Source organism: Rousettus aegyptiacus, unplaced genomic scaffold (genome assembly GCF_014176215.1).
Source record: "Rousettus aegyptiacus isolate mRouAeg1 unplaced genomic scaffold, mRouAeg1.p scaffold_m13_p_4, whole genome shotgun sequence".
In the NCBI taxonomy this organism is placed as follows: domain Eukaryota; kingdom Metazoa; phylum Chordata; class Mammalia; order Chiroptera; family Pteropodidae; genus Rousettus; species Rousettus aegyptiacus.
Genome location: NW_023416307.1, coordinates 34,491,270 through 34,507,251, shown reverse-complemented (window position 1 = coordinate 34,507,251; position 15,982 = coordinate 34,491,270). Strand labels below are relative to the sequence as shown.

At 31.4% G+C, this 15,982-nt stretch overlaps 1 protein-coding gene and 1 pseudogene across 2 annotated transcripts in view; one reads left to right on the top strand and one right to left on the bottom strand.

The window, feature by feature from the left end:
• The window catches only part of NAALADL2 (N-acetylated alpha-linked acidic dipeptidase like 2), a 798,563-nt gene that overhangs the window by 284,753 nt on the left and 497,828 nt on the right, over window positions 1-15,982 (bottom strand). The gene's annotated exons all lie outside the window — the stretch shown is intronic.
• On the top strand, window positions 2,573-2,691 carry LOC118602202 (annotated as a pseudogene).

Here is a 15,982-nt window from a genome sequence, read left to right as displayed (position 1 = left end):
GGCTTACAATTTATAATAGCCACTTTCACAAACATACACTAATTCTCAATTGTTCACAGTGATTCTTGAAACCACCAAGTTAAAGAGTTTCTGCTATCTTCATTTACTGAATGGAATGCTTAGGGGTAAAACAGACTCAAACCTAGGAGGTCTTCATATAAATAACATTTTTATCTGAACAATAAAGTATATCTCACAGTAATACTTCAGTTTATATATATAATATATATTATATATATGACATATTCCTCATATATAAAAAATTAAAATACAATATACAATGATGATCCACATTTAGTTTTAACATGTTATTTTACTATATTTTCTTCATCAATATTCTTTTCCAAAGAACAAATAAATATAATCTTATAGATTTGGCTCTTACTCTGAGTTTAATATTAAACATTTCAAGATTTTTATTTTATAGATACAGATAAATTGATAGACCGATGGCCAGATACATAGATATAGGTAGTCATAGGCATAGGCACAAAATAGAATAATCATATGTAATTAATTTACATTTTGTACAAATTATGTGTTTTTTCCATTTAGCATTATATTTTAATTTTTTTTTTTTTGTGAAAGTAAATGGAGCTCTTGATCATTTAATTTAATGGCTAAGTATTTAATCTCAGAAACTACCCCATTTATTTTACAGTGCTTTCACTGAAGACGAGTGAGATTATTTACAAATTTTCGACATTATGTTATGGCAAAGAACATTTTTACATTTCTTGTGAACACACATCATATATTCACAAATAGATAACAAGAAGTAGAATTTCTGAATTATAATATAGTATGTGTACCTTCAACTTTATTAGGTATGAAGAGATTGCTTCTTAGATTTAAAATTTCACATTCTGATGTTTATAAGAATTTTTTAATTATTTTATTTTGCATTGCATTGATTACTAGGGAGGTTCATCAATTTTTCATAAGAATATTCATAATTCTAGTTTCTTATTCATATTCTTTGACTATTTTTCTTTGAGTTGCTTATATTTATGGGTATTTTTGTGTTTTTAATTTGAATATTATTTCTTTTTTAATTATATATTATAAATACTTTCTGTAATTTTCACTTTCTCAGTATTTAATATGTTTTGAAAGATTAATATGGTCAAATTGATCAATATTCTCCTTATTTTGGAGGGGGGTTATGTTTGTTTTGTTTTGCTTAGGAAACACTTTTTTATTATTCTGATATCAAGAAAACATGCTTCAAGTATTTTAAAGCTGAATTTTCAAATTTGTGGCTTTAATCCAGCCAGAAGCTGTTACGACATAGCTTTCAACTTTACCTCTGACTTATAGTCAATTGTTTTCACATAACTTATTTGATAATTTTTTTCCCACAAAGTATTAATAAAGCTGCTGTCACATAAGGAGATCTAATTCATACATGGATTTGTTTTGAGCCTTGCTATTACATTTTACTTTACCCAGTGCTCTACTGTTTAAATTAATATAACTTTATAGTGGCTGAAATGGTAGGTGTTCTATCATCATCATCATCATCATCATTATTATCATATAATTATTATTACTCAATTTGGGGAGCATTTATGGACCATAATTTTCATATGAACTTATCTGTTGGATATCATGAAAAGACATTTCAGGATTTCATTAGCATTGCGTTAAATTAATGGACTCATTTGAGGAAATTATAGAGTCTTCTGTCCATGAACATGTTGTACCTCTCAACTTACTACAATTGTTTTTACATCTTTTAATAAAGTTTTATTTTTTCTCCATGAGTTTTGCAAAACTATTATTAAATTTATTAAATTTATTTTATAGTTTCTCTGCCATGTTAACAAAATATAATGTGTACAACTTATTCTATTGTATATAAGCACGTAATTTAATTTTGTATCTTGGTCTTACAATGAGCCTTCTTATTAATCTCTTATAGGTTCTAATAGTTGACCTATAGAGTTTTTATTTTTTTAGTATCAGTGTAGACAATTACCCCCCAAAAAGATACTTTTGTTTATTCCTTTCACATTTTTATAGCTTTTACTCACTGTTCTTATCATCTTATCTAAGACTGTCATTGCAGAGATAGCAGCATTCCCTGGTCCTTGCTTTGTGTTCTTCGCTTTAAAATAATGTTTCTAAGATTTTCTTATATAAAGAAAAAAGATGTTTCCTATAGGTTTCTGGCAAATTTCCTTTATCAGATTAAGGATGATCATTTCTGTTCTTACTTTGCTAAGAGGTTTTATCATAAACAGATGTCGAACTATCTTCTCAGAAAATTGTAAGATTTTTCCCTTTATAATGTCAAATAAAATATATATATTTCTGGAATAACTCTGCTTGGTCATAATATGTATTCTGTTTTGTTATTAATATTCTAGAATATTTACATATATTTATTAACGATAGGTTGATAATTTTACTTCTCATTTGTCTTGTCTCATTTGATATTATATTATACAATCTTGCAAATGTTTAGGAAACTTTTCTTCTTTTCCTGGATTTTGTAAGAGTTTTTGTAGCATGGACATTTTCCATTTTACAGAGTGTTAGGAATTTGTCCATGAAATTGTTTGGTTCTGTCTATGGCCATGCTACCCTGAACAATCCCGATCCTGTCTAATTTCAGAAGCTAAGCAGGGCTGGGCCTGGTTAGTACTTGGATAAGAGACCACCTAGGAAAACCAGGTGCTATAGGTGTAAAAAATAAAAAATAAGGGATTGTAAACTGACAAGGTCCTTGCCTTCTCAATTTATTTGCATTTAGTTGTTCATTCTATTCTTATGCTTAAAAATCATTGCCATTTAAGCTACTATTGTATCTCTTGTTCTACTTCCAATATTACTTATTTATGTCTCTTTTTTTTTCCTTCATCAGTTTTGCTAGAAGTAAACTAATTTATTAGAATTTTCAAAGAAACTGTTTTGTAGTTTGTGGCTATTCATTATTATTTTTTCTTTTTTTAAATTTTAGTATTATATTCTATGCTTATTATTGACTTTGTTAAAATTTACCTGAATATATGCATGTATTTTCTTATTTTTTTTAACCTAACTTCTTAAGTTAAATTACCTTTCATCTATCTATCTTTACACACATGCATACAGTTAAGTCAACGAATTTTTTATGTAGAAATAATCTATTAATTTTGATATATGGTCTTATTATCTTACAGATTCTATTTTTTTTTTACTTCTGTTGTAATTGTTTATATATGTATTAGTTGAAATAATTTTTAATATATTAAAATACAAGGTAGATGTTACTATTTGGATATTGATATCTAAATTATGGACAAAAGGCAAGGTCTATATACTACTAATACTTTAATATTAGGTGAGATTTGTTTTGTGACTATTATATCTGATAAATGGAGAATAAACACTTTTATACATGTTCCATATAACCAATGTGTATTCCCTATGAAATGGGTGCAGCATTCCATACATACGTTCTGTAGATCAATCTTGAAAACTGTGTGGCTATAACTTTATTAAATATTTGATATATGTTCTCTGTTAATTATCGAGATACATTAAAGTTTCCTATATGATGTAAATTTATCGATTTATCCTGGCCACACTATAAAATTTGCTTTCGTATAATTTTCGACTAGTTTCTTATATACAAGTTTGGAATTGCTGTATCTTTGTTATTTCTATATAAAATATATTAAAAATTATTCCTTTTGTCTTCTCTATCTCAATTTTTTTCTAAAGTCCTCCTCCCCAGTCCCAACTTTGATACTAATATAATTATTCCAGTTTTCTTTTGCTTAGTATTTCTCTGATACATATTTTCTCAGCATTACATTTACTTTGCCAGGTATCCTGGAGACAATTTTTATGAGAATTTCTTGGTTTGGTGTTTCTATGCTACAATTGTAATGAAAATTCTGAGCCAGGGTTTTTGATTTCTAAAGGCAGATTTTTTTTTTTTTTTTCATCCAGAGCTCAGGCAGAAGAAAGCTTTTCTTCACCAGTGGGTAGATTTCTTTCTAGTCTTTCTATTCCTACCCTATGATCCTGGTTTTATATAGCGATGTTAGTTAAAATTCCCTGCTCCCTACAGGCACACAATCATGTCTTTTGTCCCAAGGTGATTGTTATATCCCCACCCTAATTTACCAGGATCCTAACCTCCCAACATACCAGGCAACCACAGGTGAGCTCTTTTGCTTTTTTTTTTTTTTTTTTTTTTTTGATTTTTTTGTTATGCCTTCATTTTTGCTTCTGGATATTTGACAATCATTTTTGAAAGTTAGTTTTTAAAATATGTTTCCTTCTGTATTACACAGAGTTCCTAGATATTTGTATATCTAGGACTTCGTACCGTTTTTTCATGCCCTCTTCTGCATCTTGAAGTCTAAGATTTCTGCTTAAAAGAAATACAAAGATTTGAGAAAGTGAAGGCAACATTTTGCTCTAATAAAGATGCTATATTTACATTGGATATTTCCAACTGACAGGGTTTCCTTATGTATCACTGGGCATAGACGAGGTTCGCATAATAACTTGTAGCAAAAAGTAACTTTTCATATATTTATTTACATCCCAATATATTATGTTGATTCTATATGTATTGTTTTCTAGTATTCCATATCCATGATTGAAAATAAATGTGTATAGTATTTTTTTCTTTCAATAGAAGCAGCACCACGATCACATTTTCAACTTTAATAATGAATATCAGTAAAATCTTGAATAAACTCCCTTTTGTAAGACATCTATTGCTGTTGTCATTATTAATTTGAACAACCAATTAGTAAGGCTATATTACTCTTCGAAGAAATAAAAACAGCAATCCTATACTTTGGAACTTAGTCTATAAGAATAATTGAATTGTTTGCAGTATAGTCTATAATATCAATTATAAAAAAAAAATAGAAATATCCAAAACCGGGAAATTACTTAGAAAATTGTGAAAAAATATGTGGCTGCTAAAATGTAAACATAATATTGAGAAACATGGTATACTATAAGTGAAAAGAATAACATACAAAATGATATACATATAGATTGAACTTAGGTAAAAATGTGCATATTTATGGACAAAATATGAGAAAGAAAAAATAATAAATGGAATCAAAATTGGGTTAGGAAAGCCTCACTGTATCTGCTGGGATAAAATACTGTTATAAAGAGGCTCGAGCACACCTGAACCTTTGGTTGGGTACTTATTCCTCTCTTCCACATCTCCAAAGGCGATGGAATTAAAACCTAAGGACACTGTCTCTTCCCATTGCTGCATCTTATAACATTGAATCCCTAGAAACTAAGACTGCCTGGTGAATTGGAAAGAAATAAGTGTGGTTTAGAACAGTTCCATAGTACCTGGGAACACAGGACTCTCTCTCATTATATGAACCCAGGAGATATAAACTGAGGCCTGACTTCAGCTTTGTCCTCCTATAAATCACAGGAAGCATAACTGATATCTCCAGGGCAACATGAACTCTAAAACTAAAATATTTGTATATCTGAGGTCTGTAGCCAAATAAAATAAAGTTAACACGAAGAACACATACACTACCCAAAGTAAACATATTGAAACACGCAGTATATGAATTTAAAAGTAAGCATTATAATAAAACTCAAAAAGAGAAGGAAATGTATCAGCAATAAAAAATAACTAAGGAACATTTTTTTAAAAAGAAAATAATAAATATGAAAAAAAAAAGAATGGTTGAAAGAAATATACCAATAAATAGAATAAACAGACAGACATAGTAAGTAATAGATATAACTAAAAAGTGAATTTGAGAGTTATATCAGATTGAGAATTTTTTCCCAGGGAACTGCAGCAAAGCATAAAAAGAAAATATAAAAGTACAATTTAAAAATATAGTGGACAGAAAGATGTGTTCTAGAAATAAAGGAGAAGAAAAAATAGTTGAAAAAATGATGATGATGATGATGATGATGCTGCTGCTGCTGCTGCTGCTGATGCTGCTGCTGCTGGTTATAATAATATTTTGTTCCTGGATATTTGATATTGTATAACAATAATAATTATTGAAATTATTAATATTTACAATAATAATTTTTCCAGAAAAGGAAAAATGAATCTATATATTTTATAGTTAAATTTAAGAAAAAAATAATTCTAAAAGTTCTCAGAGTGAAAAAGCAGATTACTTACAAAAAAATCATGTACCAGATTAATATCAAGCTTGTCAAAAAAACACAATATCAGAAGGCCATAAATTCATGTTGTTAAAAGAATAGAAAATACAAGAGGAACTTTGAAAATATAATGTTTAGTAGCACACAAGTGAGGGTGATTTAGGTATCTGTCTATGGAGTAATGGATATACCAAACATAGTTAAGTTATCTTTTTAAATATTATATAGAACGCAGAAGCAATGGAGTAAATATAGATATGATAGCATGCATAGGATATTAACCACAGAGTGCCAAATAAAAAAAAAAGGTACGAGAAAATACATTGCTTAATAATATTTATGTGAATTATACATTGAGGTATTTAAAAATAGTGAATGTTTTCTTCCTCTACTCCTTCCCTTCTTTTCTCCTACTGAGAGTCAGTTCTAAAGCCATTAGGTGAGGGCCAAGTTAGCACCTCTGACAGTGGCAGAAGAAGATGATGACTTTGCAGCCTAGAGCAAGGGGTTGAAGACCATGTGAGATAAGAAAGGCATCCAAATAGATTGGTCTAGTACAGCACAGGGCATCAGGGTCCAAGCATAATATAGATGGGCTGCGCATGAGGCGTGTATGTGTATGAAAGCCTGAATATAGGGAGGAGATCAGCTATCAGGGGGAAATAGTGCAATGACAGAAGTCGTTGAAGCACACTAAGGACATCTCCATTTCAAAGCTGAACAGCAAACACATCATATTGGAGCCTTTGTGAGGTGAGGAAGTTAACTGCATTGTGACTGAGGGATAGGCAGAGAATTTGATATAGGGTTGATAGCCTAAGTGGTCCTGGCTTGGCTGTCAGAGCTATCGTGGAGGGAGGAAGGCATTCTTGTGGAGGAAGGAGTACTGATATCAACTGATTACACTCTGTGGAACTTATCACATGAGTGAACACACTCAGGGTAATGAGAAGCAAATTTCTCACTGTCAGAAAAGAAATTTACAAACATAAAGAGGAAAAAACGAGGTATTGATATATACTTATGATTTTCTATATATATAGATACACAAATAAACCGATATAAATCTGTGATATATTTATATTCATACCTATTTACATCAAAATATAGTATTAAAATATAACTCTATTTTCCTAGCTTTGTTTACTAAGAGGTCTTGAAAGAAGTAACACTCCAATAACCATGAAAAAATCTAGAATCGCATCTTATTTCCTAGACATAATTATCTACTCAAAGAAACTAAAACCCATTGGAACAATGGCTGGTAACAGAGTTGGGGCAGAAAAAGTACAAGATGATTTGATACAACTTTCTGTTTCAAAATTAAGTAATTAATCAAAGAGTAATGAGGATAAGCAAAAGGACACAAAAGCCAGGTTGAAGTAGCTATTACTGGCTGACCTATGACAAGCTGAGCATCAGAATGAAAATAGGATTGAATTACAACCCACTGAATAAATTAAAAATATAAATCTATTATGTAATTAATTGATAATATATGCATAAAAACAAAAACATACAAACAGGAAAAAGAAAGCTCTTTTTTACAGTAGAATTCTAACTAATAAATGCAAAAGGAATGATGGACTTGGAAAAAGGCCACTGGCATAAAGTTGGTGATGACTTCCTGGGCAAGAAGAATCAATAAATGTTAAAATTAGTGGGTAAAGGTAGGAGGTTATGGGGATGGGATATTTGCATCATTTTAAATGCTTACTGATTAAAAAAAAAAAAACTTCAATGAGGAAATTGGTCAGGGACTACTTTAATTAAGTGATCAAAGCTAGCATTACCAGTAATGGAACAAAATGGTATTAGTCTAATTTCTTTTATATTGCTGCCAAATATGCAGAGCCTGAATTTATTCATGACAAAATATCAGATAGACCCAGACTGGGGAACATTCTGAAGATAATTGGCATGTAAACTTAAATGGTAATAAAGCAAGGAATGTTAAGAAAAGATAGAAACTATTCCAGGTTGAAGGAAATGAAAGGCTTGACAAGTTACAGGACATGATCCTAGTTTAGATCTATTTGCTGTTTAGGACATTGTTGGGACAACTGGCAAAAAGTTGAATGGGGCTTAGGGAGGATATAGTAGTAATGTATCAATGTTTAATTCCTGATGGTGATGGTATATCATTTGTGTAGGAAATGTCATTGCTTGTGGGAGAATTTAGAAGTGATGGTGAATCATGATTGTAGCTTGCTCTTGGGTAGTTAAAGGAGAAACAAAGTCTTTGCACTGTTCTTGCAACTTTTCTATAAGTTTGAATTTATTCCAATATAAAATTTGCTTTTAAAATTAGAAAATCCTAGAGAACATTTAGGTGTAGTTTATTATTCAAAAGTCAATGCATGTTATGTATATATGTATAACTACTATAAGATATTTCCAGCTCACATTTACCAAATGTTCTCTGTCTTTCATGTTTCAAAGTTTGATGGCAGCTTTAAATTTGATGTGTGAAGTTTAAAAGATTTCAAGATGATAAAAATGTGTTCCATTCAGAGAATATTTATATTCAAATAGGGTGAGGAGTGTCAGAGCTAAGATATAAAAGTAGGTACCTCTCTCCATCGGCTAATTGATAATAAACAAGAGTTAAGTACCTAAGGCATGTTTCTGGCCACACACACACACACACACACACACACACACACACACACACAAATGACCAAACTTCTAAACAAAGAACAAACTGATAGTCACCAAGTGAAAGGAGTGTTGGGGGAATGGGTGAAATTGGGGGGGGGGGAAGGATTAAGAAGTACAAATTGTCAGTTATAAAAATAGTTAGTGGGATGTGAAGTAAAGCATAGAAAATACAGTCAACAATATTGTAATAACTATGTCTGATGCCAGACGGGTACGAGACTTATTGGAGTAATCACTTCGAAAGGCATGTAAATGTCTAATCACTATGCTGAAACTGATAAAATATTGTTTCAACCATAATTAAAAAATAAATTTAAAAAAATTCACCAAGCACTTCTAATATTAAACGTTAATGTGAGCAACGCATGCATTTAAGAAAGATTAATAAAAACAAATAAGATGATTACTTTCTAATCCACTTATTGCAATTTAGGGTTGAGGGTAGCTGGAGTCTAAAATGGCAGCTCAGGGAACAAGGTGAGAACCTACCCTGAACATTCTGCCCTTCTAGCGTAGAGTACAGCATACCCACATGCACACTCACTCAGCTTGGGACAACTGAGGCACACCAATGAACCTAACACATACATCTTTAGGATGTGGAAAGAAATCAGAGTACCTGGAGAAAACCTATGCAGATGTAGCAGAACATGCAAATTCCACACAGACAGTGGCCCTGGTTGGAATCAAATTTTTTTTTCTAATCAATATTATAATGAAATGGTGTTGAATGCAACAGTGTTATTTGGTGACTTACTATATCTTGAGTCTCTTTCTTGGCTTCCTGATTTTAGATAGAACTATGATTAGAGCTCTGATTTTTTTTTTTTTTCAATTTTCCTGCACAGAGACTGGAATCTTTTCTAGAATCACAGTTTTGATGATTCAGACTCTGTAACCTGCTAACATCTTTTCTAAATTCACTGCTTATCTAATTATGAGTATAAACTGTTTCTGGATTCTATACCATCATAGCTGGTATATATTTCTAGGTGCTCCATTTTCCACATGTCAAATGTTTTTCCAAACCGATATTGTTGATTGGGTATTATATGCTCCACAGTGAGGGTCTTATTTAAAATATGTATCAGCTGATATAGCATACATACTGACTAATCATAATGGACTGGGAGCCAATAACTGGAGTGTCCACACCAATGCATACAAACTAACATTCTTCCTGCCATATTGGAATTTCCTCAGAAACTGCATTTCAGTCTATCTTCTAGTGCCTTACACATGGGTGTAGTTTGAGTCTTAAGACCCAACTATGTTCAACTTCACCTGAATCAATGGGATCATCTTACCATATTCTGGATACTTACAATAATAACAGCTATGAAAAAATTTTCTTTAAAAAAAAAGAACTAAGTCTTAGTTTACTGGAAATACAAAGAATAGAAGAACTAGTGAAATAAAATCACAGAGAAGCATCCTACAAATCAAAAAGGTAGATCACATGCAGGAAAACTGATTTGATTCCATAGGCAAGTCAGCATCAAGAGAAGAAAAAAAAAGGATCACCTTAGATTAGAAAAAAATGTAGTTTGTAGCCCTAGATTGGATCTTGGTTTAGATAAATCCACTGTAAAAGACTAAAGTGAATAGTAAAAATATAGTCTACATTAAAAGAAATAAAGTTTACTATTATGAAAAAGTAGAGATAATTAGACAAATTCTAAAATAATCTCATTTTGGTATTAAAATACATGTATATGTATATATATAAATCTAGAAGAATTTATATTAAGGTGTCAATAGTGGTAACGCTGGGTGTAAGGAACATATTCTGGACTGAACTGTGTTCTTTCGAAATCTACATGTTGAAGGCATAACCGCCAGTTTGGCTATATTTGTAGATAGGGCCTTAAGGGAATAATTAATGTTAAATGAAATATTAGGAGTGAGAGTCTAATCCAATAAGAAAGGTGACCTTATAAGAGGAAAAAGGAACACAAGTGATCTCTCCTTCATGTGTGTACACAGGAGAAAGGCCACGCGAAGACACTAAGAGAGGCAATTAGCTGTCTGCAAGCCAGGAAGAGAGCGCTCACCAAAAAAACAATTTTCCAGCCCTGTGAGTTTAGACTTCCCAGACTTTGGAACTGTGAGAAAACAAATTCCTGTTGTTTAATCTATGTAGTCTGTATTATCTTGTAAAAGAAGCCCAAAGTGACTAATATAAAATGTGTTTATTTTTTTTTTTCATATTTTTGTTCATCTACTTTTCTAACTCTGAGTAAATATTAACTGCTTTGCAAAAATTGAATTATACTTCAAAAACAAAAGTAAGAGTATACATTAATACTCCCCAAATCTGTTTTGACACTATAAAATTTTAGTTCTGAAAAAATGATGCTAGCATAGAAATATTAAATGAAAATAATGTGCTTGGTCTCTTCCACCACATACTTTTATGTAATAGCAGTTATGCCCTGAGTCTCCAATACAGTCATACACACACACATACACACACACACGTATGTATGTGTGTGTGTATATATGTATATATATATATATATATACTCTTGTGAGCTTGCATGTGTTTGGGAAAGATATTTAAAGTTGAATTAAATATTATGCTTTTTAATTAATAAAATTATTTAAGTAGATATTTTGAAAAATATGTACCCCAGGAAAAATTTTTTTACCCTATTTGCATCTCTTATAACAGTGAAAATTGATTGACAGACTTTCCACAGTTCTGTACCAAACTGTTCTACAAAACGCACATCATTAAATTAGTCAGAGGACTAATCAACTGCAACACTATCTGTGCTTCATATTTTCCATTTGTCCATCTAGATCTATTTTCACCCTTGACCAGCTCTGTGCCCCAGGAGGCTGACCTCTATGGAGTGCATGTGCCTGGCTCCTTTACTCTTGGCTTTAGTTTGGCTTTAGTCAATTAAAGCATCAAGAAGTGATCACAACATTGGATAAGAAAAGTATCATTTATTTTTCATCCCCCTCCTTGGCTGGTGACTACAATTCTTAACTAAAAGCCACAGTTCCTGTTAGACTGCTCTCTCTTCTAGCTCAAGGACTTGCCAGTTGCTATACCCACACTCTCTTCTTGTCTCTTGAGGTTTAGAGGTAGTAACAATTACTAGCCTTATGGTAGTCACCATTCCTTTTCTGTTTCTCTTTACCTATCTGTACTTGTGCACATGTCCCTGACTAAATTTTGAATTGAACATTTTCAGTGATTCATTGATTTCTTGATGGCAACTTGACTTATATGTCAACCTATCCGGGTATATTCATTGAGTCATCCATATGTGTTGCCAGTACAGGAGGAGAAAGGTTCCTTTTCTAGTAATATGGTGGGCTAGGATATTCAGACCAATGCTACAACTGAGAATAATTTACAGTGATGAATATAATACAAAACAAATCTTGCTGACAGCATCTGAGAACTAGCAAAAAAAAAAAAATTGCTGAACAAAATTTAAGTTATTATAGGAATCCAGATAAGCAATAAAGCTGCTTTAGACCTAAAGGAATTTACCTGAACCTGAGAGAACCTTTTACCTTGCTAGCCTAAAGGGATGCAAAGGTTAGGAGAGAAAGCTCTGGGCCTGCCCAAATTGGTGACAAGAGGGTAACTCCTTAAAAAAAAGAAAGAATAAAAGAAAAAAGACTCTTCCTCCAGAAAGTAGGGACCATAAAGGACTACATTCCTCACTCCTTCCAAGGGACAGCAAAGAAAGTTACCTGGCACAGAGTAGAGCAGGATCAAGGAATACCTAAGAAGCTGTGTGAATTTAAGGTAACTCTAAAAGAATACAAAAAAAGAATTTATAACTTCTGAAATAGGGAGAAATATAATGACCAAAAATCTAAATCCAAAAAGGAAAATAAAACAAAAGGAAAACATATGTAATATAGAGAAGAGACCCAAATTAAGATGCAAAATATAAGTATATATACATCAGTAATCACGTTAAATGCAATGGACCAGGTGCCCCACTTAAAAGATGATTATATTGTATTTAAAATACAAATTAGTTGCTATTAACATGGTAAAAAAAGATACAAAATGGTTGAAAGTTAAAAAAGATCTAACATAAAAATATAAGTACTTCCCCACCCCCAAAAAGCTAGTATAGCTAAATTAATAACAGGTCAAATCAAATTTCAGACAAGCATTATAGATATAAAAGGAACCCTTCATCTGAGACATACTTCAACTAACAAAGAAAATATGATATATTTGAATGTGTAAATACCTAAGAAATGGCCTCAAAATATGTAAATTAAAAATTGACAGAACTACAAGGTAAAATGGACAAATCTATACTCATAGTAAGACATTTTAAAACTGATAAGATAGAGAATATTTGAATAATCTGATTAAGGAATTTAGTCTAAATTTAGTCTATATATATAAAAATTCTATACCTGACAACTACAGAGTTCATATTCTTTTTAAATATACATAGGACACTGATCATATCCTGGGCCATAATAGAGACCTCAAAGATTGAAATCATATTAAAATAAAGTAGAAACAATACATTCAAATAAAAATTCAAGTTGCTTTTATTCTACCTCAGGATCATATCATGATGCCAAGTAGCACATAAGTGCCTAAAGCATAGCAGAGTCAGGAGAAGCTACTTCCTACTTCAGTAGGAACGTAAACGGCTTTCTAAGGAGGAGAGGGCATTTGCACTGAGCTTCAGAGGATACTGGAGCTTTACGACATAGAAACACAAATGTGCAAGACATATTTGGATAATAATGAACAGAATAATAGTGAGAAATATGTTACATGAAAGAAACAGCAGAATATAGAACCAGCAAGTTGCGAAGGAATCTCCTGCAGTTTCTAGGTTAGCAAATTACAATGTTAGCCTATTCTGAAAAAAAGAATTATCAAAATAATATAAAGATAGGGTTATGCTCTAATGGATTTTGTAACATACACAAACTACAAAGTTTAGTTGGAGCTTCTGTAATCTGGAAGGAGTGACAGGTACTTGAGAAATGGCGTGGTAAGAATGTAAGAAACTAAAATTTGCTGAGAAATACTGAAAACTGGATGACACTTATTAAAGTAATTTTGCTTAAAAGTATGTATTTCAAGTTGTCTTAGGTCTTTTTGCAAACAAATAAATAACATTTTAGACTGAATCTAAGCTGAAACACTTCCTAAAATCAAAACTGTCAAAACAGAAAGCTGTAAACTCAAGAAGTTCTAGGTGAATGACAGATCTGTGTCACCCTCAGTAAATCCAACCTGAACCCTCTAGGACACAGAGAATTGACTGTACTTTCAGTTGACTTTGGACAATAGGTTTCCCACCTATGTTCACTCTGTTTAAGACCCTTGATGAACAGTCCTTCAAAGTGATTTCTGAAGCTTTTTTTTCTTTTGTCCAAGGACTTCAGACTGGCAGCTCGTCAAGGCTGATCTTTACTTCTAACGGATACTCTCTTATCAGCTTCCAGCTCAGACTCCTAGGTTCACTGTGCAACTGACTGCTTGAAGAGCCATAAAATTGGGGTGTCACCGTTGCTCAGTTTAGTGACTCCTAATAGCTGCTCTTTCTCACAATACCAATCAGTCTTTCCTAAAGTACTCTAGCTCACTGATTTTTTTTTTTTTTTTTTTTGGTATTAAGAGTGGTCACCACATCTACATGCACCCTAGATAAAAAAACTCTAAACATATTAAATTTTTATAACATGTTTTTCTGGATATTTTCTTCCTTGTTGATGACTAGAATTTACTAAAGTCCATCCTTCTCTAAAACAAGTTTTGAATTTCCTTAACTTACTGCTTTTTTAGGCCTCCTGAAAAATTCTCTCCTGGGGCTAGTCTGAACAAGTTGATTAGTCTCATATGTAACAAATAAATATGCTGGATTCAACTGTACTAACATTTCTTGTTAATAAGTATTTCCTGAATAGTTAAAATGTAGTATTTGCCAGTAAATTTTAATATAACCACAATTTGTGGATAATATGTTCAATATTTTGTTTTTAAAAATCTGCTCAAGAAATGATAAGAATGTGTACTTTCAAGTAGCTACTAACAGATTAGAAATATAAATCTTTGAAATACATTTGAAATGTAAAATTTATAAACAATATAACTAATATAAAATATAAATAATGTAAACAACCAGTAAGCATTATATTATTCTAATAAAAGTAATTTTCATCAAAGGATATATATAATATTGAATAGAAAAATAGAAACTATATATGTATACATATCCAAATATATATATATCCATTTGAAGACATATGACCCAATTTTACTTATGTAAAAACTTGTCATCACTGATGATGCTGTTTTATGTATCAAAGAAATAGTCATTTTTCTATTCCTCAAAAGTGATTCAAAAAACATTAAAATGTTCCTTTAACTTGATACATTTACATTTTCACCTTAAATTACATTAATAGATTTTGTTCTTTTTCCTCTACTTCCTTTACTATATTCATGGTTTTTAACCACAAGCTCAGATTAATATCTAAAACTGCAAATTTCCATATTTTAGCTGATTCTCAAGGACAAAGACTGACAATATATTAAATCAATAGGTAAGTCCTACAAAAAGAATTACCATGAAAAATAAAATGGAGTGAATATTCAATTAACTAAGCAATGCAAACAATATTCATATATATATTATATGTATATAATATATATAATGTATATATATTATATGTATATAATATATATAATGTATATATACTTGCAAGAACTTTTCTCCTGCTTCTTTTCCTATGCCACATACTATTCTTAGTTCTCTCAGAGCTTTTTGAATGTCCCTGTTCTCCACTTTATTTTGCTAAGCCTATTTCGTAAATGTAGACATTTTATCCTTTGGTTTAGTTTAAGTTTTATGGTCTGTATTAGTTAGGTAGCTTTTGGTTGCAAGAAACTAAAAATCCAACATAAATTCACTGAAAAAAAGAGTGGGGTAAATGTATTGATTCATATAAATGGCTAGTTCAGTAGGTTTAGCTTCAGACAAGGCTCTATTTATAACTGGAATCATTTGACAAGATCCTCTCTCTCTGTCTCTCTCTCCTCCCTCCCTCCTTAGCTCCTTACCTTCCGCCTCTGCCATTATTTACCTATAACTTCCCTGTTGGCTTCATTCTTGGTAAGGCTATACTTTCAATGTCCTAAGAAAGCTACCAAAAGATCCCAGGTCTATGCTTTCTTATTCAACTCTAGCAT